We start from the raw sequence: 27,062 nt of genomic DNA, 5'->3' as shown, positions 1-27,062 counted from the left end.
TTTCTTTTCATTTCTTATAATATTTCTATTTAATAGCATTAAACAGATTGAAATTCATTTAGCATGGAACCTGGGAGAAGAGTGTTTATACTTAGCTGTCCCAGAAAACTCTATCATAAATGGCCCTTTTGTACTCCAGAGGAGGGGAGCATTTGTAACCTGCTAACAAGGAAAACAAAAACTCCATCAATGAGCGAGGCCTCCCATCATTTATTCTCTAAGTTCAGAAAATGGCCCAACTTTGCTTTCTATGATGAAATCTGATCCAGCTGAAATCACTGGCAATTCCGTTGACTTCAGTACTTTCATCCATAGATTTCTCAGTAACAGACAGGAGGGTTTGTCTATGAGATAATTTCCAAAACACACAGTGGGAGCAGTTACACGCTCTCATATAAACACCCACAGACCTGACTTCTGGCAAAGCCTTCTCCCCTGCAGGGTAAATTTCACCAAATAATGCAGAGTCTCACATATAAAAAACACTAAAAGAAGGAGAACTTTTAAACGGACAGGATTGTGCATGGTCAGTGGAGAGGAATTGTATCGGAATGGGTGTCATGGGTTAAAACTATTCTATTCTCAGTCCTCCAAAGCCATGGATTTAAAGCTGGAGAAAAGGGTGATTGTAACAGGTGGCTCACCCCTTGACGACTGAAGCTAGCTAATGCTGATTACAGAATGAGCCAGACCTGGGAGAGATCCTAGTGGCTGACTTATAAATAGGGATCCTAGTTTTCCATGATAAAGAAAACAAAATTCTCTGATTAAAAATACCTCATAAAAATCCATGTTTTCCTGCGATTAAAATGAAACACTGAACTTTAGTTCCCCTAGCCACAATGGGGAGCCCTGCTGCCTAGGGTTGACAGCCCGAGCTGAGCCACCTGGGGCTGACAGCTTGAGCCCCACTGCCTAGGGCTTGAGTTTTCAGCTCTGCTTCGGTTAATACAGAGAGCCAGATAATGGAGGCTCGGATAGATGGGGTAATACTACATATGTTTTTATTTTCTCACAACATGTAAAAACTAAACATTCTCTATAAAATGCAAATTCCGCATTTTTCCACAGCTAAAGAGATTTCGAAGATCCTTGCTTATAAACGGCAATAGAAGTGGGTCCGCATAGAGAATGTGAAAAGCTCCTGCAGGGTATACTTTGAGACCAAGGGCATTGTGACAGAGAGGAGCAGCAGTGAACAGGAGGCTCTTGCTAGAGACCCAGACTGACAGATAGGTTTGGGCCTGAAAGTCTGAACCGGAAGACTGAGCTCCAGCCAAGGAAAGCCTGAGAGCCTTTTGGGAGACTCTTAGGACTTACCTCTGGGAAGAAGGACTGGTGATTCCCTGCCTAAAAGGAAAGAGTGAATTAACTGGGGTTTGGGCCAGTATACAAGGACTCAATTAAAACATTCCCCTACAGGGGTCCCATTTATTATCTGTGGACTGTGAGTTATTAAGGGGTACTAAAGAAGGGAGAAATTGGTAGCAGGACATGGCAGAGTAGCCACACTCCAACATGCTAGGATCGAGTAAAGCTCTGTAAGAATGGATATTTGTAACTTTTATTCGTTTTATCTGTTGAAAGCTAACCAAGGCCATAAGGAACATGTCATTAAATAGTTAGAGCAATGTGGTGCCCCTACCAATATGATAATTTTTGCCTGCTTTATAATTTCACATGTATCCGTGCAGAGACAGGACACTCTAAACAGCAGTTCGCAAACTATGGGGCAGGTCTCCAAGGCAGACATGGGAATGTGTCAAAGGAGGCGCAAGTTCTGGCTCTCCTTCCCCCCCTACCCTTATTCCCTCACCTGGAGGCAGCCCAGGCTCAGGCTCTCCTCATCCCACTTCCCATTTCTCACCTGGAGGCAGTGGGGCTGTGACTGTCAGCCCCGGAGTGGCAGCAGTGTAGAAGTAAGGGTGGCAATCGGGAACTAAGTCTGCTGTGAAAAGTGATATTTGTCAATATCACTTTTCACATTGCTGCCCTTACTTCTGTGCTGCTGCTGGCGTGGTGCTGTCTTCAGAGCTGAGTGATGATACATGTACTTGGATGGGAGGCGTAAATAACTACAGACACAAAGAAGAGGGCCCCATCAAATAATTTTGAGAACCACGGCTCTAAAAGAATCCGAGCATTACTGTCTTATCACAATAGTAGGCAGGAAAGTAACTGAGACACAGATCACCAGTTCCTAAAACACATTTGTCTCATTCCAAGAAAAATCATTGTCCCAAAAACTATTGCTTCAAGGACATATATATAGTTGGTCTGTCTATCTATGGCACTTATAGTTCCCATTATCAGTATCTGAGAGCCTCAGAATCTTTAATGTATTTATCCTCACAACATCCTACGAGTTACGAAAATACTATTACCCCAGTTTTACAGATTAGAAACTGAGACACAGAAAGATAAAGGGCAATTGACTTTTAATAAGATTCAGTGTGACACTACCCAGGGTACACTCTGGACTGATGAACAGATATGTCCCCTCAGTTCACCAGCTTGGGGGGGGGGGCTTTCACACCGGTTTGCTGTGAGAGCTACCAATCCTAGTCTGCTCTCACACAGCCTCCAGCATGCAAGTTACTCTCAGTTATATTGTATGAGTGCTATAGCCAGCCACTCGTGAATTATACTGCAGAGCAACACCAGCAAACTCCCAGTCCCTGACTTTCTCCCAGAAATGTTCGTCTTGTACTGCCTAGCTCTCTCCTGGACAATACATACTCACGTTAAGTCCGTCATTTTATTAATAAATGATATGCACAAATCCTGTTATCCCAAGTGGAGTTTCCCAAACACTTCAATACAAACAAACTGGTTTATATAAATCAGTAAAATAAATGTATTAACTACAGAAAGAGATTTTAAGTGAATACAAGTGATGATGCATAAAAGTGAGAATTGGTTACAAGAAAATAAAAGTAAAACATTGCTAAGCCCTCACTTAACAAGCTGAAAGAACTCAAGCCAAGTCTCTCTCACCACACGTCTAAGCAGTTTTATTGGCTGAATCTCTATCAGTCAGGATCCCTCACCCAATCCAAAGCTATTCCCTTTGCTCATCAGGTGTTGTGAATGCCATGGGTAAACAGAAAGGGTGGAACAATTTGGAGTGTCTCCTGTCTCCATTTAAAGTTCTTTCTCTTCTTTGAGAACCATCTCCAGTTGGGGTTCAGAAGACAGAAAATCTGTGTGGACTCCAACCCTCCAGCTGTTTCTTTGTCAAAATGTAGATTTTCACCCATATTCTCTTTCCTGCCAAAAAATGGCCACTTAACCAGGTGATGGTCCATTTGATTTTACTGACACTTGGATGAGGTACTGGGCATTGGCTCTGGGGAACTGGTTTGTGGCTGCTGCCCCCAGACTTGGAACATGTTTAGTAGTACCATACAGAAGAATCCTATAACTTTACATGCAATGCTGCCACACATAGTTTACTAAAACAATAATGACCAGCAAATCATAAGTTTTCAAATGATACCTCACACGGCATACTTGTACAGGGCTATGATACATTTGGTAAAAGGGGTGAACATAGGGATACAGATAATCACATTCAGGTGGTTAAGTCACTTTTGAAAATGGGAGTTGCAGCTCTGAGAGGTGCAATACCTAAATACCTTTAAAAGGCTGTATGTAGTGTTATGGTAGCCAGAAGAGCTCTGGGTAAGCTAGTAACTTGCCTCTCTCAGTAACGGAAGTTAGTCAAATAAAAAATATTATCTTATCTATCTTCTTTCTTTAAAAAAATTGGGTCTCTGTCACTTTCCCAAGATCACTCAAGCAGTCCATGGAAAAACAGGGTCTTAAACCTAGGTTTCCCAAATCCCAGATTAGCACCCTAATCACCAGACTGTCTAGTGACCCCTTGTTTTAAGAAAGCAGTGAAGGAACTAATGAAAATCAGATGCTTATAGATGGTCTTCTAATAATGTGGCGCAAAACTCAATTGAATAAGGGGTATCTGGAGATGATTTTTATTGTTTAATTATTATTTAAAACTATTAATCAATTTTATATTTAGGGCCCAGACAAGGTCTCTTGAGCTATGCACTGCACAAATGTTTAAGCAGAGTCTTCCCTGAAAAGCTTTCAACTTAAGATGCAAGGAAATCTTACTGTAGGCCATAACTTTTGACTTTCCTTAGAACTTTAGGCTCAGTCACACGGGTCACTGCTGACTGGATCCACATGGAGGTATCTGGGAGCAAAGTCACATACAACTTCCAATAGACAAAAACCAGTATGAGATGTTAAGCTTTAAAAATTACCCATCTGTAATTCCACTACCTCCTCTATAAAGTAGAGGGCCATTTTGTGATCTCAGCATGCTAACTGGTGGTCATGGCTATCCGTGGTTGTTTACTAAGTTCATTTATTCTTCCATTCAGCTTGTATCTGGTATGCTACAAATCCTGTAAACCCTTAGGGCCAATGTGACTGTTTCAGCCTAACAAGGTTTCTGTATGTGGATTTACTGAAGCACAGTCTGACTTTTTGAGTGTTCTCTGCTGCTGTCAACCTACTGTGTGGATACCAGACCATTAGACGGCTGCTGGGCATAATCTAGCAAGCAAGACTTGGAGGAAGAGGTGATTATATATTTTTTTCCTTTTAAATTGTAGTGTATGGCCTCATATAATTTTGGCAATGGGAAGATTTTTTTAATTCAGTTACAAAATTACAAATTTTCTGGGTTCACTTGGCTCCGAATGGAGTAAAAACAGACACAAAAAAAAAATATTGGGGAAATGGGTATGTGTGAAACCACATGACCAAACTGGTTGGTGATGTTAATCACTTTAGTGGACAATGGATTTAGATGCTGTTAACTGTTTCCATCTCTTTGTCAATGAGATTTGTTGGCAGGGGATGAGGCTCTGAGTGTGATGCGCACTTCAGCATAAAGTGATACTGAAAGCTCTTGGACTGCTGATTTGTACTAAAGCAGGACTTTTATGTAGAATGGTCAATTTGCCCCCAAAATGAATTTTTTGGAGGGAAAGAAATTATTCACAAATTTGGATCAAATTTGTGGCAACCAGAAAAAAATGGATTTTTTTAAAAAGTCAAAATAGTTGATTTCAGCCATTTTGAAATGAATCATTTCAACTTGTTTTGAAAGAAATGCTTACTTACTGTAACTGTGGTTCTTCAAGATGTGATGCAGACGTGTATTTCACTTGAGTGTGTATGCACACAGCATATTGGAACCAGAAATTTCTGCCTAGTAGTACCTGTAGAGGGGCAGCGCTCATGCCTCGTGGCCATAGCCCCCTTTCTCTCGCTGTATGAGGAGGCACCATCCCAACCCCCCTCAGTTCCTTTTCATCAAACACCCAGACTCCAATGCAGAGGGGATGGACGGGGTTGTGGACTACATGTCTGCATCACATCTCAAACGACCACAATTACAATAAGTAACCGTTCCTTCCACTTCTTCAACTAAATGCAGCCATGTATTTCAGATAGGTGATTCACAAGCAGTACAGCCAGGGGATAGGGCACACAGTCTATTTAAACAAGGACTGAAGGGCTGCCTTCCCAAAGCTTGCATGTGTTCTGGATGTCATGATAATGGCATAATGGTTCGTAAATATATGCGTCGACGACTATGTCGCAGTCCTGCAAATATCTAATATTGAGATGTCACTTAAGCTATTGACGTAGCTTGTGCTCTCACAGAATGAGCTTGCACCCATAGAGAGGTCATAGCTGAAGTCATTTTGTATGCAGTCATCATTCAGGAAGTTATCCATGTACAGACTGTCTGTGAGGAGACTGCATGTCCTTTCATACAGTCTGTACATGACACATACAGATGAGACAAAGCTTGAAAAGGTTTAGTCTTGTCCAGATAAAAGACCAGACATCATCTGATATCCAATATGTGAAGACACTGCCTTCTCTGGAGAAGGATGTGTCAAAAACCACAGGGAAATATATTGCCTGGTTTAAATTAAACTGAGGGACCACTTCAGACACAAATTTCAGGTGGAGCCACAAAATCACTTTGTCTTTGGAGAACTGCATGTAAGGAGGCTCTGCCATCAAAGACTGCAACTCACACACTCTCTTTGCATTCCTCTTATTGCCACGAGGAATGCAGTTTTTTGACATAAGAGAGGAAAAGGATAGGAGGCCAGGAAAAGGATAGGATACCAAAGGAGGTCCCATGAGAACCATTAAGACCACGTTAAGGTTCCACAGGGGAACTGGTTCTTGCACCAGCAGATGGAAACAAAGAATTGGAAGCACCAATCTTCCATGAACGGGTGGATGAAAGGCTGAGATTGCTGTTAGCTGCATAAGCGAAGTGTAAGGCCCAATGACTGCAAATGCAGCAAATACTTCAAGATGTCATGGATACTAGTCAGCATTGGCTGAACTTTGTGGGCCAATGACCACACGGAAAAACACCTCCACTTTGCCGAATAGGCCATCCTGGTTGAGGGTTTTCTAATACTGAATAGGACTACTGAACAGCTGCTGAACATTGCTCTTCCTCCTCATTCAACCATGGAACAGTCAGGCCACAAGATCCAGAGTGTGACCACGATTCTCCCTGACCAGGTCGGGATAGAAAGGAAGGAATATGGGAGGCTGAACTGACAGCACGAGAAAGTTGGAAAACCAGCGCTGTCTTGGCCATAGGGAAAAAATCTGTTTCAGTTCAAACCAAACTGCTTTCCCCCACCCCAGATTTTGTGGTTCAGCCCCTTCCCCAAAAAAATCAATTATTGGCTCAGCTCTAATTTGTACCTTTGGGGAAGACAAGGGTGAAACAAGAGCATGAAACTGCCAAACAATCCCTTATTTAATTTCCACAGTGTTTACACAGTTCTAAAATTATCAAGGGTACTACATCCATGGTGAGGTACTATAACCGTTTTAAAGTTACATCATGCATGGTGTCTCAGGTGAAAACAAAACAGTAGTTTCAGACTATGGACTTTAAAGAGCCACTCGTTTATTATTAAATATCACCATCTAGTAAGTAGGATTTTTACATTTCTTAGTCAATGGGCTTTAAAAGGCTTTTGCAGGTTTCAAGGCATTTCTTTTCTGTATTTAAGATGGTATCTGCAGTATGAGAAAAATGTAAATATTTTGATCTCCTAACCTTGCTAAGCGGGAAGAAAGAGCACCAAACATATAACTCTGTAGCCTTATTTTTTCAAACCAGAGCAATAGATAAGATTAAAGATGCTAAATATTGATTTAATACACCCATAAACCAAATCTTTAATGTTCACATGAATCAGCAACACATTATGGTTACTGATGCGTAGCTCACAAAGCCAGTATGTAGCTCACTAATTTGGTCAGTGTAACTCTAAAAATATTATCTTAGGTATAACCCCTGGCTGAAATAACTATGACTCCTAATTTCATAAGATGAGATTCTATGAGGTGGAACACAAAACTTGCAGCTCGAGGGGAGGCGAGAAAAGACAAGCTTATTAAAAGTACCACATAATCTTTTCCCCTCTCTACCCAACTCAAGGGGCTGTAATTAGCTTTTTCCCTATGAGTACCCAGTTGTGCCTTTGCCTCAATTCCGCTAAAAACTTTCCATGTTTGTAGTACCCTTTTTACCCTCCCATGAACACCACAACTCTGGGTTCCAATCTGTGTACTTGAGCACAGGGATGCTCTGAGAGTGTCTTGATAATTCTGATGCATATACTACCTTTTTTCTGTATTTCATATATTACAGTGATTAGAAATTTGCTAAAGTAACCAGCCAAGTAATATATCACAGAATTACAGGGGCAATAATTAAATGATTACTCATAATGCCTAGCTGTTTTCTGAGTCCATCAATGCTTCGCAGACCATACAGAGTAGGTATTTACACCCTGACACAATAAATGCATGGTCCATCCCAAACCACTCAACAGACTGCAGTGTCACACAAATGACTTTTCCACACCAAGGGTTAGTAGAAGATAAATAAAGAGAAGGAAGATGCCAGGGTGAGACTGGAAATCCTGTCTTAAACACTACGAGGGAAACAGACACTGAAGTAGAATGAAGAATGAAATTCAGTCTATTTGAAACACTGGTCTCAGGGCAGAGGTCAGAAACAATGACCCAGAAGCCTAGCAGAACAGAAATCCCAACTCCAGTGCCTTCCACTCACACAAAAGTATATATAGCTTCCACAAAGGTGCTTGCTGAACAAATAAAAAACATTTCAACAGCCACAGCCAACACTAAATTAGATCATTTCATGAATAGACGAAACAACACAAAAGAGAGAAAATGGTCTAAATTCTAAATGGAACTAAATTTGATGAATTTAGTTCATCAAAGCCCCTGGTAGGGTATTTTTAGGAACTAGTGCAAGGCATGTTTGTTTAACCCTGGATTTCAATTTTTCATAAATTAGGCCCATGGGTAGGGGTATTTTCCCAGTCCAGGGGTGAAAGGGGTTGAGGTAGGGACTGCATTGGTTGTTGGCAATCATTTTAATCTATGTATTGCATCCAGACACCACAGTAATGGGTGCAATACACAAAGTTCTGTGTTCTATTCCCAAACTCCTGAATCATTAACTTCCAATGAAAACTGTGTTTAAATCATTTAAGCTGTTTCTAAGATATACCAGACTTCTTACACTTTGTAATAAAGGAAGATGAATTGTTTCCTGTAGGATTTTAAATAGCAAGCCAAATTACTACGAAAATCTGTAGGACACATGCAATTTTGATTTAACAGGAGGTGGTGCAGTCAGAACAATCATAAGCAGAAACAGACTGAAAAGGTACAACTGTGGCATCTTATGAGACAATAGCATCATCACAATGTGATCAGTTTGGGGTTGTGATTAATTCCATATTTTTCCTGCTTTTCTTTAGGCATTTACAATTTTACATTGCAAATACCACTGTATGTGAAAAAAAGATGTCAGCCCTTTAGGGTTATAAATACATCCACAGACCCAAGGAAGCGATGTTTCACTAACTGCAAACCAGGTTTTGAGATTGAGCCTGGATTCTGAAATCACTGAGGACTGTGATGTCAATGTTTTTCTCAATGATGCTGGAGGGGATTGAGAGGGAGAAGTGATGTTCACAAAGTACTTTGTTCTTTTCACATCACTTGCCAGCCAATCCACAGAGAGGAAATGATGTTAGTATCTTCTGGCTAAAGATAAAATGCAGCCATCACTGTAAAAGGGGAAAGCAAGGAAGGGAAGAAACATTAACATTTTCCCTCTAAGCATCTTTTACACTGTACAGTGAGTTTGGCAGTTCCTTCCTGTTTTATCTCTTTACATTAAGACAATCAGAATAATGTATTACAAATTGTAATGTATTACAAAACATACTGCACAACAGAGATTGCATGATTAATATTCCAATGAAGGGCCTCATTCCATTTGTTAACCATTCCCCTAGAAAAACCTAAAACTTTACAGGGGAAGTTGACAAAAGGTTCACTAACTAGTGTTCAAAACAATATTCACTTTGTGCAGCTTTTAGCAATTTAGGCATCTTACTTTTCAATTTTTAAAGGAATTCCTAACACTGTAAATTCAGTGTTCACTGGACGCAACATAGTTACTCCAGAATGACACCAAAATAACTGAGGGATTAATTTAGCTCACTGAATTTTAGTCACTTGAGGCCTGAGCCAATGCACACTGAAATCACTGTGAGTTCTTCCAGTGAGTCAGGCCTTCAGCATATTGTCATGCTACATAAGAGACTGAGATTCAAGCTGCCCCTTGGGATATTACACCTCAGACCAGCAGGTGGCAGGAGTTCAGAAAAGTCAAAACTCTCTTATTCATTGGGGAGATTCATACTACAGTAGAACCTCAGAGTTACAAACACCAGAGTTATGAACTGACCGGTCAACCACACACCATATTTGGAACCAGAAGTAGGCAATCACGCAGCAGCAGAGACCAAAAAAAATACAGTACAATACTGTATTAAATGTAAACTACTAAAAAAAATTAACAGAAAGTTTAAAAATAAAGATTTGATGACATAAGGAAACTGTTCCTGTGCTTGTTTCATCTAAATTAAAATGGTTAAAAGCAGCATTTTTCTTCTGCATAGTAAAGTTTCAAAGCTGCATTAAGCCAGTGTTCAGTTGTAAGCTTTTGAAAGAATAACTAACGTTTTGTTTAGAATTACAAACTTTTCAGAATTATGAACAACCTCCATTCCCAAGGTGTTCATAACGGAGGTTCTACTGTACTTTATTCTCAGCACCTTCTTGATCCATGGAGCAGTCCCCAGAAGGATTGCAATTATGTTTGGCTGCAAGGTTGTTGCTGTAATAAAGCCACTACTTATGCAAAGATGGAGAGAAGGCAAAGTATTGGACCTAAATAACAATAGGTAACTCTCTCTTACTCAGATGGGCCTAGAAGTTGTAATTAACATTGTAGCTCTCCCTCAGGCAAAACTCCCTCTGATATGTAAGCGAGTTTTGCTTGAGTAAGTATTGCAGTATTAGACTCTTGGGTGCATGGGGAGAGCTTCCCATCAAAGTTGGTGCAAAGTGGAGTGGAATGAGAACAAGTTAGATGTTGCAGTGGTACAAGTGGGAGCCTGCATCACTGAAATAGGTGGAAAATAAATATGTTCAGGGAATGTAAAGCCAAAGCGTATCTGGTTCATGGTACACTCTTATTACACTGTTCTACAATTTTTGAGAAGTCGTCTGCTTCAGAAATAAAATGTGATATTTATTATGTATTTTGATGTGCTGAATTCAAATATGACAATTAAAACAACTGATTGGCTACTGTTTCTAAGATATTTAAGTTTTTACATTTTATGTCTATGTATATTGTGTAGATAGTAGAGTTTTAATCATAAATTGTAAACCCAGGTCTTTTCATGTGTTTATGGTTGCTTCACATAATAATATTTCACCTGTCCTGTTTATGAAACACTTTAAAAATCATCAAAAGGGTTATATAAATAAAATTTATTATGAAACAAAAGGCAAAAAACTATTCTGTACATAGTTTAGTCCTATTCAGTGTCTACTCGGCGCTTCTTGGCTTGTCTCTTGTATTCATTAAATGGAGCATCTCTTGTCACTGTCCAGCAATAGTCTGCAAGCATTGATGGGCTCCATTTGCCCTGATAGCCTGCCAGGAGATTCCACTGCTGTAGTCTGGAGCCCAACAGCTTTGCCTTACTCTTGGGTAGTTCCAAATCCCTGACAAGGTCATTCAGTTCACCTTGTGTTATGAGGTGTGGTTCAGAGGAGGAGGATGGGAGAAAATGTGGGTCCTGTGACATTGATGGTTCAGGACCAGAAGTTTCATCCTCTTCCGCTTCCTTGTCTGACTCAAGTGAGAATGATTCTGGTGCATCAGGAACCGGCAGTCCTTCTCCGTGGGGTACTGGGCGTATAGCTGATGGAATGTTTGGATAATGCACAGTCCACTTTTTCCTGTTTGACACACCTTTCCCAACTGGAGGCACCATGCAGAAGTAACAATTGCTGGTATGATCTGTTGGCTCTCTCCAAATCATTGGCACTGCAAAAGGCATAGATTTCCTTTTCCTGTTCAACCACTGGCAAAGATTTGTTGCACAAGTATTGCAGCATATGTGTCCCCTGATCTCCAATTTTCAGTCAAAATAAAGGTGATAGGCTTTCTTAACCATAGTGGTTATACTGCGCTTTTGTGATGCAAAAGTCACTTCACCACAAACATAGCAGAAGTTATCTGCACTGTTCACACAAGTACCAGGCATCTCTGCTCACTTTGGCTAAACAGAAATGTGTCACTTCGCAAAATCAAACACTGACAAATAAGAGCACGACACTGTATGATTTCTAGAGCTGATATAGGGCAATTTGTTCAGCAGAGTGATGTAAGCTTTGTTATGATTGCATCATCCATGACTTCTAGGAATAACATGATGCAATTCATATCAGGTATGACGCAATACCAGCTTCAGATTGCGTCATTCATTCTTTTGCCTAAAAAGCAAGTACTGTCCACACCCAGTCACAGATTTATTCATAGATCCAGTCAAAGATGTATTTTAGTCATTTTTGGTTTAAATTGAGATTCCTTCCCTTTATAACTCACTTATCCTCCGCCATTCCCAAGTCAAGGGTCGTATATACTGACCCAATAGCATATCTTGAAAACTAGAGCCAATCAACAATTTTAAGCATCATTTTCGTTCTCAGTGACCCAGAATTAGTAAAGTGGGACTACATTTATTTCAGAAGCATTTTGGCTATAGAGCAGTGTTATTGTAAAAATCTAAATTATGCCATTAAAAAAAATTTGAATATTTTTTTAAATCTGAAGGTCCAACTTCAATAGGAGCATCTTCAATAGGAAGAGAAGCACAAAATTAAGCATTATGGACCATTCTATTTTATTATAAAATGACCGCAGCATCAAAAAGTTCTTTTGACAGTAGTCCAGTTTACATCCCCTAACTTCATTTATTCTAATTTATTCTAATTATCCACTTATTTATTTGAGACAAAAGAGAGGGGGGAAGATATAACTATCAGAACCAAAATATTCTATGGTAACTGGCACACACACAATACAAGACAAAACACAATACAAAATTATGTTGTGATATCAGAATTAATGCTGATTATATAGCCTACTATCTCTTAAACCCACATATGTCTAAGTGCTAGTATTAAAAGAAGCAAAGAATTAAATTATTTTGCAGCAAGCAAAAACATAAAGGCTATTATCTGTTACATGAAGGAAGAGAGGCACTTTGAAATACTTGAAGTCAAAGGACAAATTGCTGCAAATATTTGCTTTTGTCAAGTATCAGAGGGGTAGCCTGTTAATCTGGATCTGTAAAAGCAGCAAAGAGTCCTGTGGCACCTCATAGACTAACAGACGTATTGGAGCATGAGCTGTCTTGGGTGAGTACCCACTTTGTTGGATGCATGTAGTGGAAATTTCCAGGGGCAGGTGTGTATGTGTATTATATATATATATATATATATATATATATAATACACATACACACCTTTACTGTGTGTATGTGCCCTCTGTAAAAAATAAGGAGAAGCTCGACCCTGCTCCAAAGAGTTTACAGTATAAGCACAGGACAAGAGACAACAGACAGAATGAAATTATACTTGTCAGCATGATAAGCAGCAGTCACAACCCACGGGCCACCTAACCTCTGTCAGGATTTTGTAAGCATGACGGTGGAAGAGAGTTTTAGATATTTCATCCGAATCCTTGATACACAGAATTTTGCCGCATATGCGGTTTGAAGATTCAGCGCTTACTATTAATCTATGACTATTATTAATTATATAACACCCAAACTGTGCTAGCTGCTTATAGGAATATAAGAATCTGCTCTGAATAATTTACCCTAGAAGAGCATTTTCCTCCTTTATAAATGATAGAAGATGGGAACAATCGCCCTTACCTTCACGAAGAACAGTAGCTTTGGGACCTGAATTCCAAAGCTGATTCTTCAAAATCCCATCCTGTTTGCCAAAGCATTGTTAGACCATATCCTGGATAACTTTCACAGCTTGCACCTTGTATTGTAATGAGATATGAAACATACTGTCTTTGTGCCAGTGAGGTACTCTGCCCTTCAAAGAGCAGAAAGTATATAGGAGACCTTCTAAGTAAAATATGAGAGGAAGCTCATGGTAAAAAAAAAAAAAAAGTGGAAATAAACTAGCAGAGAATGCTGAACTGTTAAAAGCAAATAATTTATGCACACTGCACCAGATTTTGAGCTGGTGTAAACGGGAGCTGTATTTAATTTAATGCAGTTATGATGACTTGTTCCAGCTGAGGATCTCTCTCACTGTAATCGCCTTTCAAAATGAGAAGCTGTAAAAAAAGGTTGTGAGCTTGATACTCCATGTTATGCGAAGTGAGAGCAGACAGGGAGAAAATGTTGCTTTATTAAGATGCATACTTGCATCTCCCACTGAATTCATTAGGAGTTGCAGGGGCTGATAATCTTTGAAAATTTGAGCGCCAAAGTGGGTGAGGAAATGTCTTTTATTGGAGCAAATTCCGTTGGTCTCTCTAATATCCTTGGACTGACACAACTAAAACTACATTGCACACATTTGAAAATCTGGCCATTATATACAGGTGGCTCAATACTGATTTAGGCAACTATTATTATTATTATAAATTATTATTGATTTGTATTATTGTAGTAACAAGAGCCATGGACCAAGACCCCATTGCGCTAAGTCAGTAGACACAGAACAAAAAATAAGTCCCTGTCCCAAAGAGCCTCAAGTCTAAGTAACTTTAGGCTAATTATGGGATGTACTATGTACTGTGACAAAGTTCCTCCTCTACCTTGGGGTCCTGCGCTTATTGGCGGATTTGCTAGACTCAGAGATCTCCTGTGTTGGATCAGGAGTTGGGAGGTTTTGGGGGGAAACCCGACCCACCCTACTCCAGTTCCAGCGAGGACCCTGCGGATTGCAGCTGTCTATGGTGCCTCCTGTAACTGATGCATGACAGCTAACAACTCCCTGGGCTACTTCCCCATGGCCCTCACTCAAAACACCTCTCTTTCCTTCTTTATCCTCACCAAGGACATTTCTCCTGGTGTCTGATAATGCTTGCAGCCACTGCTCAGTCCTCCAGCAGAACACCCTCTCAGCTCCTTGCGCCTCTTGCTCCCAGCTCCTCACACACTGCATCACAAATTGAAGTGGAGCTCCCTTTTAAACCCAGCTGCCCTGATTAGCCTGCCTTAATTGATTCTAGCAGCTTCTTGATTGGCTGCAGGTGTTCTAATCAGCCTGTCTGCCTAATTGTTTCCAAAAAGTTCCTGATTGTTCTGGAACCTTCCCTGTTACCTTGCCCAGGGAAAGGGGACCTACTTAACCTGGGGCTAATATACCTGCCTTCTATCACTCTCCTGTAGCCATCTGGCATGACCCTGTCACAGTACATATGTGTCCAATAGGGTATGTATCCTCTGTGTCATGTCAAACAAACACAAGTCCATACATGTGCCCAAATGCAGGCGACTGTTAATGGTCTTCCCCTTAGTGTTTAGTTTCACCCTAGTCCTTTGTTGTGTTGGTGAGAAGAAAAATAAAAGCACTCTTGAGATACAATTAAATCTTAGTTATGTAATTTTTGTGATTATCTACAGATTATTGCTGTTTAATTATTGTTACATTGATAGAAACAATAAAACAGATTATTGAAAATAATGAAATAATGAACAGCCATTCCAGTTACCCTTTTCTTTTGAAGAGGTATAATTCTGTGGCTTCCCTAAGACCTTCCAAGAAGAACCACAAACTGAGACAGACCAGAAGCAGAACAGGAAGAAGTACCCCTTCATTAGGATATGCAAACATAGCAGCAATCAACTTGGGCTTGTAGCAGCGACTGGCAAGTTCATCAAAAATATCTACCAATGTGCTACAGGCAATAAAAGGTTCATATAACAGACTACACCCCATTCACCAGTGCTCTGGTTTTCCTGGTATACATTTGTGCAAACAGTATTTTTTTGCAAGGGCTTTTGGGAAGTGTGTGTGTGTGTGTGTGTGTAAACATACCAGTGCCTACACGTACCAGAAGTATTTGTTTGGCCACCTGTCACCAGGCTGTTCTGCTTCCCAGCATGCACTGCCATGCCCAGTCTTTTGCACAGAGCTTTATTTCTTTAACAGAGGTCAGCAAACAAACAGAACCATTTTTTAACTCAGTTCTGGACCCCAGGCTTTAGGCTTCACAAGTGGTCTCTGGCATTCCCAGCATCTCAGTCTCAGTCAGCTCTGCTCCCTTCTTGCTCCTTCCCTAAACCTCTGCCCCCTTGCTCTAAGGACCCACCAAAGGAGCTAGCTCCACTCCCGTATGGGCCTTTCCTCCCCTCGGGGCACAGCCTGTCTCAGTCTTCTCCATGCTGCCCACTAACAGCACTTTATAGGCTCAGGTCAGTGACTGTCAACCTGTGGTCCAATCAGCACCCAGCTTGCGGCCCATGTGACATCCTCATGGCCATACAGGTAGTATATATATTGTGTAGATGTGGCCCACATAAAACATAAGAGAGCTGCATATGTGTCCCACAATGGTAAATAGATTAAGAACCACTGGCCCAGGTGTAGCCCAACCCTCTTTAACAGGCTGGAGTGGACTCACCTGCTCTAGTTTAGGGGAGCTGGGCTTAGTCTATCCCCAGGGACCAGGGACCCTGTGGCACCACTCTTTGTAGAGGTAGTGATTTTCTATCTATGTGGACAGATAGTGGACACTTTACAGCAGTGGGACAGTGTCTTCACAACTCCAGGTCAGAACCATGCAACTAATGTATTTAATACGACAAAACAGAGAAGATGTGTGACTGCAACATTCATAGCAGAGACCTACATGTGATCAATCATATTCATACCATGATAGAATATAGACTCATGTACTCAGCCCATTCACCTGATTAATTCATGTATTGCTTCATTAAACGTTGTTGCACAATAAAGTTTAAATAGCAATGGGATGATGACACATCTCTGCTGAACACCATTCATAATGTCAAAAGATCAGATATTCTTCTTCAACTGTGCCATCATTGAGTTATCACAGGCGCTTCCAAAAGCTTGGATGAGTGACCTTATAAAAGGGCTTCCGTTATGTCTGTAACACTGTCTAAAACTTCTCTTTGTCTTCCCTAGACTTTTCCTGCAGCTGTCAAGCAGCAAAGATAATACCAATAGTATCAATAATGTGATAGACAACCACATAGTGACCATGAGAAAATGGTGTCTGTGATGTTGCCCATCAATCACTGGAGAAGAAATCCTCAATACTTTGCCTGCAGCTGAAAGGCAATATTCTGTACAATCACCATTTAGTACACTTCTCATGATTTGTCTCTGTCTCATTGGTTTACAGGTCACTTAAAGTGCCATGCCTACATTTCAGCAAGCATTACCCAATATAGGCAATAATAGCTTTTTGTCATGTATTAAATAAGGTCAACATCTAATGATCCAATCCTGTCCTACAATACACAGTGTAATCATATCATACAGTATGCTTGCATAAGGTGCCTACATTTTGTATCCGTTCCCAGAATTGTGTCAAGTTTTTTTTTATTTGTTTGTACCTGGAACACTCCTTTCCTTGTTCTCAGAGAAACATCTAATCTCTAAGTCTTCTCCAGAGGGAAAAGCAGAATGACTGCTTTAGCCTTTTGCTGGCACCAATTCAGATAGTGTAGCACAAATACAGATGACAATATTTAGTGCTTGTGAAATATGAACTGTTACCTGGAAGAAGGAGAACTCATTGGGCTACATTTCCCAGCCAGTTAATCAATGCCAGGTATGTGCATGTGCCATCTGAATGGCCCATGCCAAGGATGCAGCTCTAACCACAGTATAACTGCCAAGCTTCCCAATTTAATAATAATGATCTGTACCTTACGCCGTTTCTTCCATGTGAGGAGCACAAAATATTTCAAAAACAGGAGTTAACTCAACTGGACCAACACCTCTGTGTTTTCAGGTAAGTATAATTATACCCAGGATCCCTTCTGTTTTGAGTCAACTCAGCCAACTATTTCAATTCAGCTTTATTTTCCAGCTCTACTAATTCAAAGAAATGGCTAATTCTGTTAAGGAGAAAAATAAAAAAAATCAAAACAAACTCACCTACCAAATGTCATTTTAAAAGTTCTCAACTTACTGTGAACATCTTTTTTTTAAAGGGACACCATCAACTTCACTAGGGTCCAAAAATGTGGATCGTTTCGCTTTGCTGTTACAAAGATTTCTCTAAAAATTCTTCCTTTTATTGATTGTAGCAGCAAAAATGCCTTCCTGGGTGCTTTATTCAAACTATCATGCCACAATAGCACAAATTAGAGAACGTGTATCACCTGTCCTGATTTATATTAAGATCTGAGGCACATCTGTGGCTGTAGCTAGTTGTCTTTTTAAGTATCTCCTCTTTGCTTTAATAATTTTAAAGTAGATGCCTTAGTGGTTAAGGCTCTGATTCAATAAATACTTAAGCATAAGCACAACCTTCAGTGTGTGGAATGGCATTTCTCATGTACTTAAAGTTATGCACGTTTAACTACTTTGCTAACTCAGGGCTTAAGATATAGGATAGTAGTCAGGAGATCTGGGTTCTAGATGCTGGCAGTGACATGCTGAGTGAACACTTGGCCCAGACACTTTCCTCTCACAATGCCTCAGTTTTCCTAGCTGTGAAGTGGGGACAACACCATGTAGCTCCCAGAGTAGAGAAAGGGCAAGGGAACTTATGAGGCTTTATTCCTTAATGCTGGGAAAACACTTTGATAGTCTCAGATGGGAGACTCTTCAAAACTATTAAGAAAAAGCTTTTGAACTATGCATGTCACTTTAATCTTTGCTTTCTATGCACATTCACTGAATGGATTACAGGGAAACATATCCATATACTGCTCTGAAAGTGAATGTTTCTAAATGCGCCGCATACAGATTACAAGCCCTGCATGCTTACATATGTGGTGTACCGCTTTTATATATCTGGTGTGAGTTTTTGGTCATCCAGAGAAAGAGGGAAATTAAAACTAAATATATCTGGCTTACCACCAGAAAGTAAAGAAGAGCAAGTGGTGATTAGCGAATGGTCAACAATAAATAAATAAATAAAATAAAATAAAATAAAATAAAATAAAATAAAATGGTTCTTGCCTGGAAAAAAATTATTTCCATCATCAATCATGGTCAAGAGAGAGAGGAACAATAAAACAAACCAAAGCAATCCATACACATAAGCAGGCAATTTATACAACAAACCAAAACAAATCATGAGCCAATTCTGCCTTCAGATAAATATGTGCAACTTCGAAGAGAGTTGTGCATGAGAATCTGAGGGAAGAATTTGGCCCAATTTTAGCCTGCTTTTATTGACTCTAATCAAATTGAGATATACTTCTAATGCAACCAATATCACGATATCTAGGCATCATATGCAAAACTAAAGGCTAGGGTATAATTGTCCAGGAAGGGAAATGACACACCTCTTTTGTATAAGATGTCTTTTCATACTGGAATCATGATGATTGTCTTTCAGGAGAAATATTAGTAGATAATTGTGCTACTCTGTTTTTGGGGGAAAAGACTCTATTTAGGAGCTGTTCTTCACTATGCAAGACATAAGATTTATTCCGATCTCTGGTGGTAGTATAGATATTAAGGAACATTAGAACATAAGAACGGCCAAACTAGGTCAGACCAATGGTCCACCTAGCCCAGTATCCTGTCTTCCAACAGTGGCCAATGCCAGGTGCTTCAGCGGGAATAACAGAACAGGTAATCGTCAAGTCACCCATCCTCAGCTTCTGGCAGATTGTAAAGATTTACAAAAGGGTTTTTCATTTCTCTCCTCTCTCCAAACTGCAACTTAATCTGGTTAAAAAAACCTCCTATTAACCTTTAAGAATGTTGATATTTTCTAGGATCTCAACCAAATGAACACCAGCAGGATGTGTAGATATATCTGCTGTATCCAGGGGTCAAGCTTCAGTTATATCATTGTGAGCAGGAAGTAAAACATTCAGCTTGATGGATACTGTATTAAGGTGAGATGCAATTTCTGCTAAAACTTATGTCAGTTTGTAATATGTTACAAAATACCATTTGAAAAGAAACAGACATCTCTTTTCTCTTTTAAAAATGCATCTCAGTATATATATATATATGTATAGGAAGGATTATCCAACATTTTCACGATGTGCATCATAATGAAAAGATGGTCTAGAGCAGACCCCTCCATCCCTATCATAGTCACATAATATCCTTGGAGCAAGTAGAGCAATTGCTCACACACAAAAATATTATTAGGAAAGTGTATAATTAGTTTTAATATGATTTCGGGGCTGGCAACACACAGGAGGAGTCAGCACCCATCTAACCAGCTAGCTGTTCCCTGACCACCATCAAGGGACATGCCTAAGCAGACCACTGACAAGTTTCAGAACTGATGATCTACAATATTTACAGAGGACATCCCAAAGGTATCTGTTAGTTGACAGAAATCTTCAGAATCAAGTCACACTTCTACAGTCTTTCATTTTTGATGGTCAGAGTTAATCTAAACAGTTTATTCAAAGTTATTCAATACCATGCTAGTCATACACTGTTCAACAGACACCTGGTAATGATCCACAAGTGCATGAAAAACAATAGAAATGACTTGCACGCCTTAACACACAGAAGACTTTCCTAATTAAATTTAACAGTTGAATCTAGCAATAATTTGATCCAGCTGTTGGGTGTGTGTCTGAGTGAGAGACAGATGTGATCAATGCATTTTGCATCCTCTTCCTTTAAAAATGGTAACTGTCACATACACAGTTTTCTCACCCTTTGCCACACTGATGTATGATGTTAGCCTTGAACTCTGGTGCCCCACACAGCTGTGCTGTTTGATAATTCACTGGGTTGGACCTCTGGGCTGTCATTCTCTGGCAACAGGGAAAGATGTGGGAGAATGTCAGTTTCAGCAACTTCTTTTCCTTGAGCAGGGCCAAGCTGATATTTCCTTAGTTGTGTTCCAGAAAGTAGAGGGGGAGAGAGATTTCTGTGGAACTATTCTATGGATAGATTCTTTTGGTTTCCCCTTCCCAATACCCTGCATCACACTAAAGCATGTTACTGTTTTGTTATGTGACTTAGTGTCATGTTTTTTTTTGGGGGGGGGGGATGAGGGGTTAGGCTGCTCAACATAAGACAACATGATGTAAGTTACCCAGAAGACTGTGATTTTAACTAGAATGGGATCCAATACAATACTAGCACTTTAAAGAAGTATTATAATTTATTTACATACTTATAATACTGATATTGCATCATTCATTTACAGATCTTAAAGTCCTTTACTAAGAATTAACAGAGCCTCCAAACACCACTGAGAGGCAGGAAGTATTTTTATTTTACAGCTGGAGCATAGAGGTTTATGGGACATGCCTACGATCAGAAGCAGAATACAAGATTGCTGTCTCCCAAGCTCCTGCTCTAGCCACCTACGCAGAAATTTGACACTATTATATTTTCAGGACTAGTGAACATTTAAAAAAAAAAGTTGATGAAAACCAAAGTTACATTAGCTTTCTAAAAAAAATACCATCCCAACTCAGGGACTTACTTGATTGGAATCCACTGTTTTTAATGACTTTCTTTGGACTGTGTCATTTTTCCAAAGAAAATCCCTCCTCTTAGCAATGTATCCCCTACCATAGCATGGACACCTGATTTCTATACAATGATCTACAAGACACAGCAAGTAAGAACTCCATTACAGAGTGGATGTACAATGTCGAGCCCTCCTCTGAAGAGACTGTGTGGTATAATGCTTTTAAGGATTATGCTCATGATAGAAGAAAAAGGGAGAAAAAATGAGAAGAATACTTGAATACTTTCCGTTGTACACTCCTCAAAAAAGAAGTCAAACATCGGACAATTGTGAAGACAATTCAGTCTAAAAAATGGAGCTATCTTAAAAGTGTCCTATTCAAAGAATGTCAAGGCTGTGTTCAAGAGCTTTGGGAAAGAAGGAAATATTTGAGCTCATAAGTATAGCAGAAAACTATTCTGTGGTTTTATGGATATGACATTTGTTCTTTCAACACTTTTATTAAAACATACTCACATTAAGTACCACCCCAAAAGGCTATGTTTAAATAACTTTATCTGAAAATGCTAGTAAATTTAAAGATATGGTTGAAAACCCTTTCTAAATGCTGTGCAGTCTCACAGACAACATATTTCAACATTTTAAAAAAATCAAAGTACATTTGAAATAGTGGAAGTGGTTAAAAGTAGTATACTATCTAAGGTTCCAAACCATAATATATTCACTTTTGAGCAGATCTTGCTTAAGAAAATAATTATTAAGAGGTTAACCTTTCTGTGCACCCTAAAAAGCAAAGTACTAGTGGTTTTATTATTCCAACAGTTCAAACTGTTGAAAGAACAAATGTTATAAGTATAAAAATATGGAACAAAAACACCACAGACCATTCTTGAAAGAATACCTAATAAAGGGAAACTGGGGAAAGGATATATTTTCCACATATTACTGCAACAATGAGGCTAATAGTATTTCACTGTATGTATGGACTGGAATATTTCCTCCATTCTCAACCCCCTGAACGTTATCAGGGACAAAAAAGAACTCAGCAACAATGGCATGATTGCAAAAACAGACCTATTCATTTTACCTTTGGATTACTTGCCAAATGAACTCAATGAAAGAAGCTGGCTTGTGAAGATCCAAGGTGCATACTGAAAGTGATTACTGAAAATTTTTCCAGCAACCAGCCATTTATCGCAGCTTTCCCAGGCATAATGTTAAAGTTCACAAAGTCTTTAGGCCACGAAGGTTGCATTATGAATATAAGTGTCATTTGATCCACCTAAGATACTATACAGGACAGTGGATTCTAAGCAGCACCATCCTTTTTATGCTTCAATATGATAGTTCAGAAAAAAACTCTCTCAGAATAAAGACATTTTGAAAGAATTAAACATTTTCAATAACTTTTCATGTTTCATCTAGAATGACAGAATGTAATAATAATTTGCTCTGATGGCATGCTTCATTCAAGGCTTTAAAATCTCTTTGTAGTACTACATTAATTAAATCTCAGATTGCCCATGAAAGAGAATATACATATTATTAGGTGCAGTTTACAGATGGCTAAATTAAGGACACAGAATTTTAGTGATTTGTTCAAGTGCACAAACAATTCAACGGTAGAATTAAGAATACTAGTATCCCAGTTCCCAGGCTTCATTTTAACTCACTAGATATTACCCTCTCACTTAGACCCTAATCCTGCAAACATTTATCTATATATTTAATTTACACTTGAAGTCAACTGGATTACTCAGAAGTTTAAAGTTAAGCACATGCATAGCTGTTTGCAGGATTGGGGCCTTGAACTTTCTTGACCTTTACTGGACAAAATATGGTAGAAGTGGCCTGTCGACTTCTATGTGATAGGAGTTGATCACCCTTCTCAACTTGTTTAGTCTCAAATGTAGGGCACAACATGCTGCTGAAGTATTGAGACCACAGCCTACCATGCTGACCAAATTGTCTCATTCGACAATATGGGTATTCACCCACGAAAGCTCATGCTCCAATACGTCTGTTAGTCTATAAGGTGCCACAGGACTCTTTGTTGCTTTTACATATTGTCTCAGTGTTTCTTTGTTTTCCGGTCAGTTTATCTGTTTCCCTCTGTCATCTCGTCTTAAACTTAGACTGCAAACTCTTTGCGGCAGGGACTGTCTTTTTGTTCTGTTTTTGTAAAGCACCTAACACAAAGAGGTTCTGGTCTATTGACCAAGGCTCCGAGACACTATGATAACAGAAATAATAAATAAGTGTGACAAAGGACCAAAAATAATTCATGAAGGAAATTTAAAATGCTGTGGAAGTTGATTCTTTAGTATAAAGTACTACCATTCTACATTCACGATTCTTACTTTCTTTCGTAAAAAAGCTCTTAAACAATAAAGTGAGGGGACCCACAATTTGTGTGGAGCGAAGGTAGCTTGGGACTAAACGTGGATGATGGTCCCTCAAAAAAGATGAACCATTTCAGAGCTCTACGAACTGACATAACAATGAATCTTTGAAGTGGAGATAGAGAGATGTATTAGTGTAGAATTTAAAAGGTCTCGGAACAAACCTGAAAGGCTGAATGAAATTCAGACTCCATCATCCCTTAGAAGCTTACAAGATGAAACTTGTTTTGAAATGTAGATAGTTGACACTGTTGGTATTCTTACTTGTTTGGTTCTGTGATAGCAATGACATGCATGCTCTACTGAGAGAGTGAAAGCAGCAAAGAGTCCTGTGGCACCTTATAGACTAACAGACATATTGGAGCATGAGCTTTCGTGGGTGAATACCCACTTCGTCAGATGAGAGCGCGAGCGAGTGAGAGTGCAAGACAGGCAATGTAATCAAGGTTCTGGAGCCCTGTGGCATGAAAAAAATTAGGGCTGTCAAGTGATTAAAAAAATTAATTGTGATTAATTGCATGGTTAAAAAAATTAATCACAATTAATGAAGTGATTAATTGCACTATTAAACAATAATAGAATACCATCTATTTAAATATTTTGGATGTCTTCTATATTTTCAAATATATTGATTTCAATTACAACACAGAATACAAATGTACAGTGCTCACTTTATATTTATGTTTTATTTGCATTGTAAAAAACCAAAAATAGTATTTTTAAATTCACATAACACAAGTACTGTAGTGCAATCTCTTTATCATGAAAGTTGAACTTTCAAATGTCAAATATAACTGAACTCAAAAATAAAACAATGTAAACTTTAGAGCCTACAAGTCCACTCAGTCTTATTTCCTATTCAGCCAGTTCCTCAGACAAACAAGTTTGTTTACATTAACTGGAGATAATGCTGGCTGCTTCTTGTTTACAATGTCACCTGAAAGTAAGAACAGACATTCATATGGCACTGTTGTAGCTGGTGTCACAAGATATTTATGTGCCAGATGCGCTAAAGATTCATATGTTTACTTCATGCTTCAACCACCATTCCATAGGACATGTGTCCTGCTGATGACTAGTTCTGCTGACAAACGATCCAAAGCACTGCGGATTGACACATATTCACTTTAATTATCTGAGTTAGATGCCGCCAGCAGAACGCTGATTATTTTTTTTTGGTGGTTCGGGTTCTGTAGTTTCCGCATCGAAGTGCTGCTCTTTTAAGACTTCTGAAAGTATGCTCCACCCCTTGCCCTTCTCAGATTTTGGAAGACACTTCAGATTCTTAAACCTTGGGTCAAGTGCTGTAGCTATCTTTAAGAATCGCACACTGGTACCTTCTTTGCATTTTGTCAAACCTGTAGTGAAAGTGTTCATGAAACAAACAACGTGTGCTGGGTCATCATCTGAGACTGCTATAACATGAAATATATGGCAGAATGCAGGTAACACAGAACAGGAGATATACAATTCTCCCTCTAAGAGTTCATTCAAAAATTTCATTAACACACAATTTTTAAGGAGCATGGAAGCCATGTTCTCTGGAATGGTGGTTGAAGCATGAAGGGTATTTATAGCGTATCTGGCACATAAATACCTTGCAATGCCTGTTACAAAAGTGCCATATGAACACCTGTTCTCACATTCAAGTGACACTGTAAATAAGAAGAGGGCAGCATTATCTCCTGTAAATGTAAACAAAGTTGTTTGTCTTAGCGATTGGTTGAAGAAGAAGTAGGGCTGAGTGGACATGTAGGCTCCAAAGTTTTACACTGTTTTGTTTTTGAGTGCAGTTATGTAACAAAAAAAAAATCTACATTTGTAAATTGCACTTTCACAATAAAGAGATTGCACTACAATACTTGTATGAGGTGAATTGAAAAATACTATTTTTTTGTTTATCACTTTTGCAGTGCAAATATTTGGAATAAAAATATTATAAATTGAGCACTGTACACTTTATATTCTATGTTGTAACTGAAATCAATATATTTGGAAATGTAGAAAAACATCCAAAATATTTAATAAATTTCAAATGGTATTCTATTGTCTAGCAATGTGATTAAAACTGCAAAAAATCATGATTAATTTTTTAATCATAATTAATTTTTGAGTTAATCACGTGAGTCAACTGAGATTAATCGACAGCCTTAGAAAAAAAATTTCCTAAGCAAGGTGAGATACTCTGTCCTATGATTCCTAAAGTCACTTGAAAAGTCCCTTCAGCCATTTCTATATGCAGAACTCAAGATATAAACTCTTAACATCTTCTAAAGAAAGAGATAGTATGTTCACTTTTATAAAAAACATTATTTATTTTGAAGGTAAGAATATTTTTTCTATATTAGCTCTCATATTCACATCACTTACTGACTGAAAGCAGAAAGCTTAGAGCATAAATGCATCCCATGGATCATTAAATGCACTTTTAAGTTAACTTCTTATTAACAAATAATGAAGGTTTCTGGCTATTTCCTTCAGGTAATCCACTAGTCGATTGAAAGTCAATCTTGAGATTATTATGCAGTCTCAAAGAGTAACATCGCTGGCTATGTGAGCCAGGGTGATGATATGGAATAACTTTAGTGGGTTCACTAAATTACTAAGCCATAAGAAAATAGAAATGTGAAAGATATCAACAGTTTTCCTACAACAATAATAAATGCTGACAATGGTGACATGAAAAACATAGGTTTTAGCTAGGCTATCACTGAAAAGGTGTATGAATATAATTATTTTCGATCTTTGACCTCCATCCATCACTATAGTATCTGAGTGCTTTCCAGCAATATTAACTGTCCCTAAACTTCATTAATGCAGAGTTAAGTTGTTGGTGCTTCCTGCCCTTCCAGAATGTCAAGGTCAGCTATACTCAAACCTCTGAAAACCAGAGAATGAAGACTTAAGGTAATATAAACTTAAACTTCTGAAAACATGGAATTACAGATTCAAGGTATCTGCCACTCTCACAATACAACCTTACCTCTGCCTTCAAGCAATGCCCCAACACAGCAACAACACACATTATCACAACACTTTAGGAACAGAGCACCTAAGCACTGTAGGACAAAGCACCTTCTCTTTGCTAACACATTCTTGCTGCAAAGGCAAAAGATGGGTTAAGGTCAGGTAAAGCAAACAGCTACTACCTACACCTACCTACACTCAAACACCAAACCTACTCCACAGAAACCACCTCAGATTTGCTAAACTTTTCACATTAAGGATTCCCTCTGATATATTGACTTCAGTTACCCCTCACCAAGCCTCAAAGACCACAGTCAAGTATGTGACCAGTCTGAGGACAATCCCCAAGGCAAGAAGAAGTCTCTGCACTGCTACTGACACAGCCTACAAAACACAGTACTGAAATGAAGCATACGTCAATGTGCACATGCACCTGTCCTCACATCACAGTGACAACTCTGTCAACCTGACGCAAGTAATCCCTCAGGCATTCAACAGAGTGACACTTAACACAGTGAAAACAGATGGGACACACGGGGATAAATGCTAGAATTCAAATC

General features: G+C 39.0%; 1 protein-coding gene across 1 annotated transcript in view; it reads right to left on the bottom strand.

Annotated features, from left to right (window-relative positions):
- The window catches only part of FHOD3 (formin homology 2 domain containing 3), a 645,976-nt gene that overhangs the window by 200,118 nt on the left and 418,796 nt on the right, over positions 1-27,062 (bottom strand).

Source organism: Gopherus evgoodei, chromosome 2, assembly GCF_007399415.2.
Source record: "Gopherus evgoodei ecotype Sinaloan lineage chromosome 2, rGopEvg1_v1.p, whole genome shotgun sequence".
NCBI lineage: Eukaryota > Metazoa > Chordata > Testudines > Testudinidae > Gopherus > Gopherus evgoodei.
The sequence above is the reverse complement of the archived record's forward strand: the minus strand, read 5'-3'. Positions and strand labels throughout refer to the sequence as shown.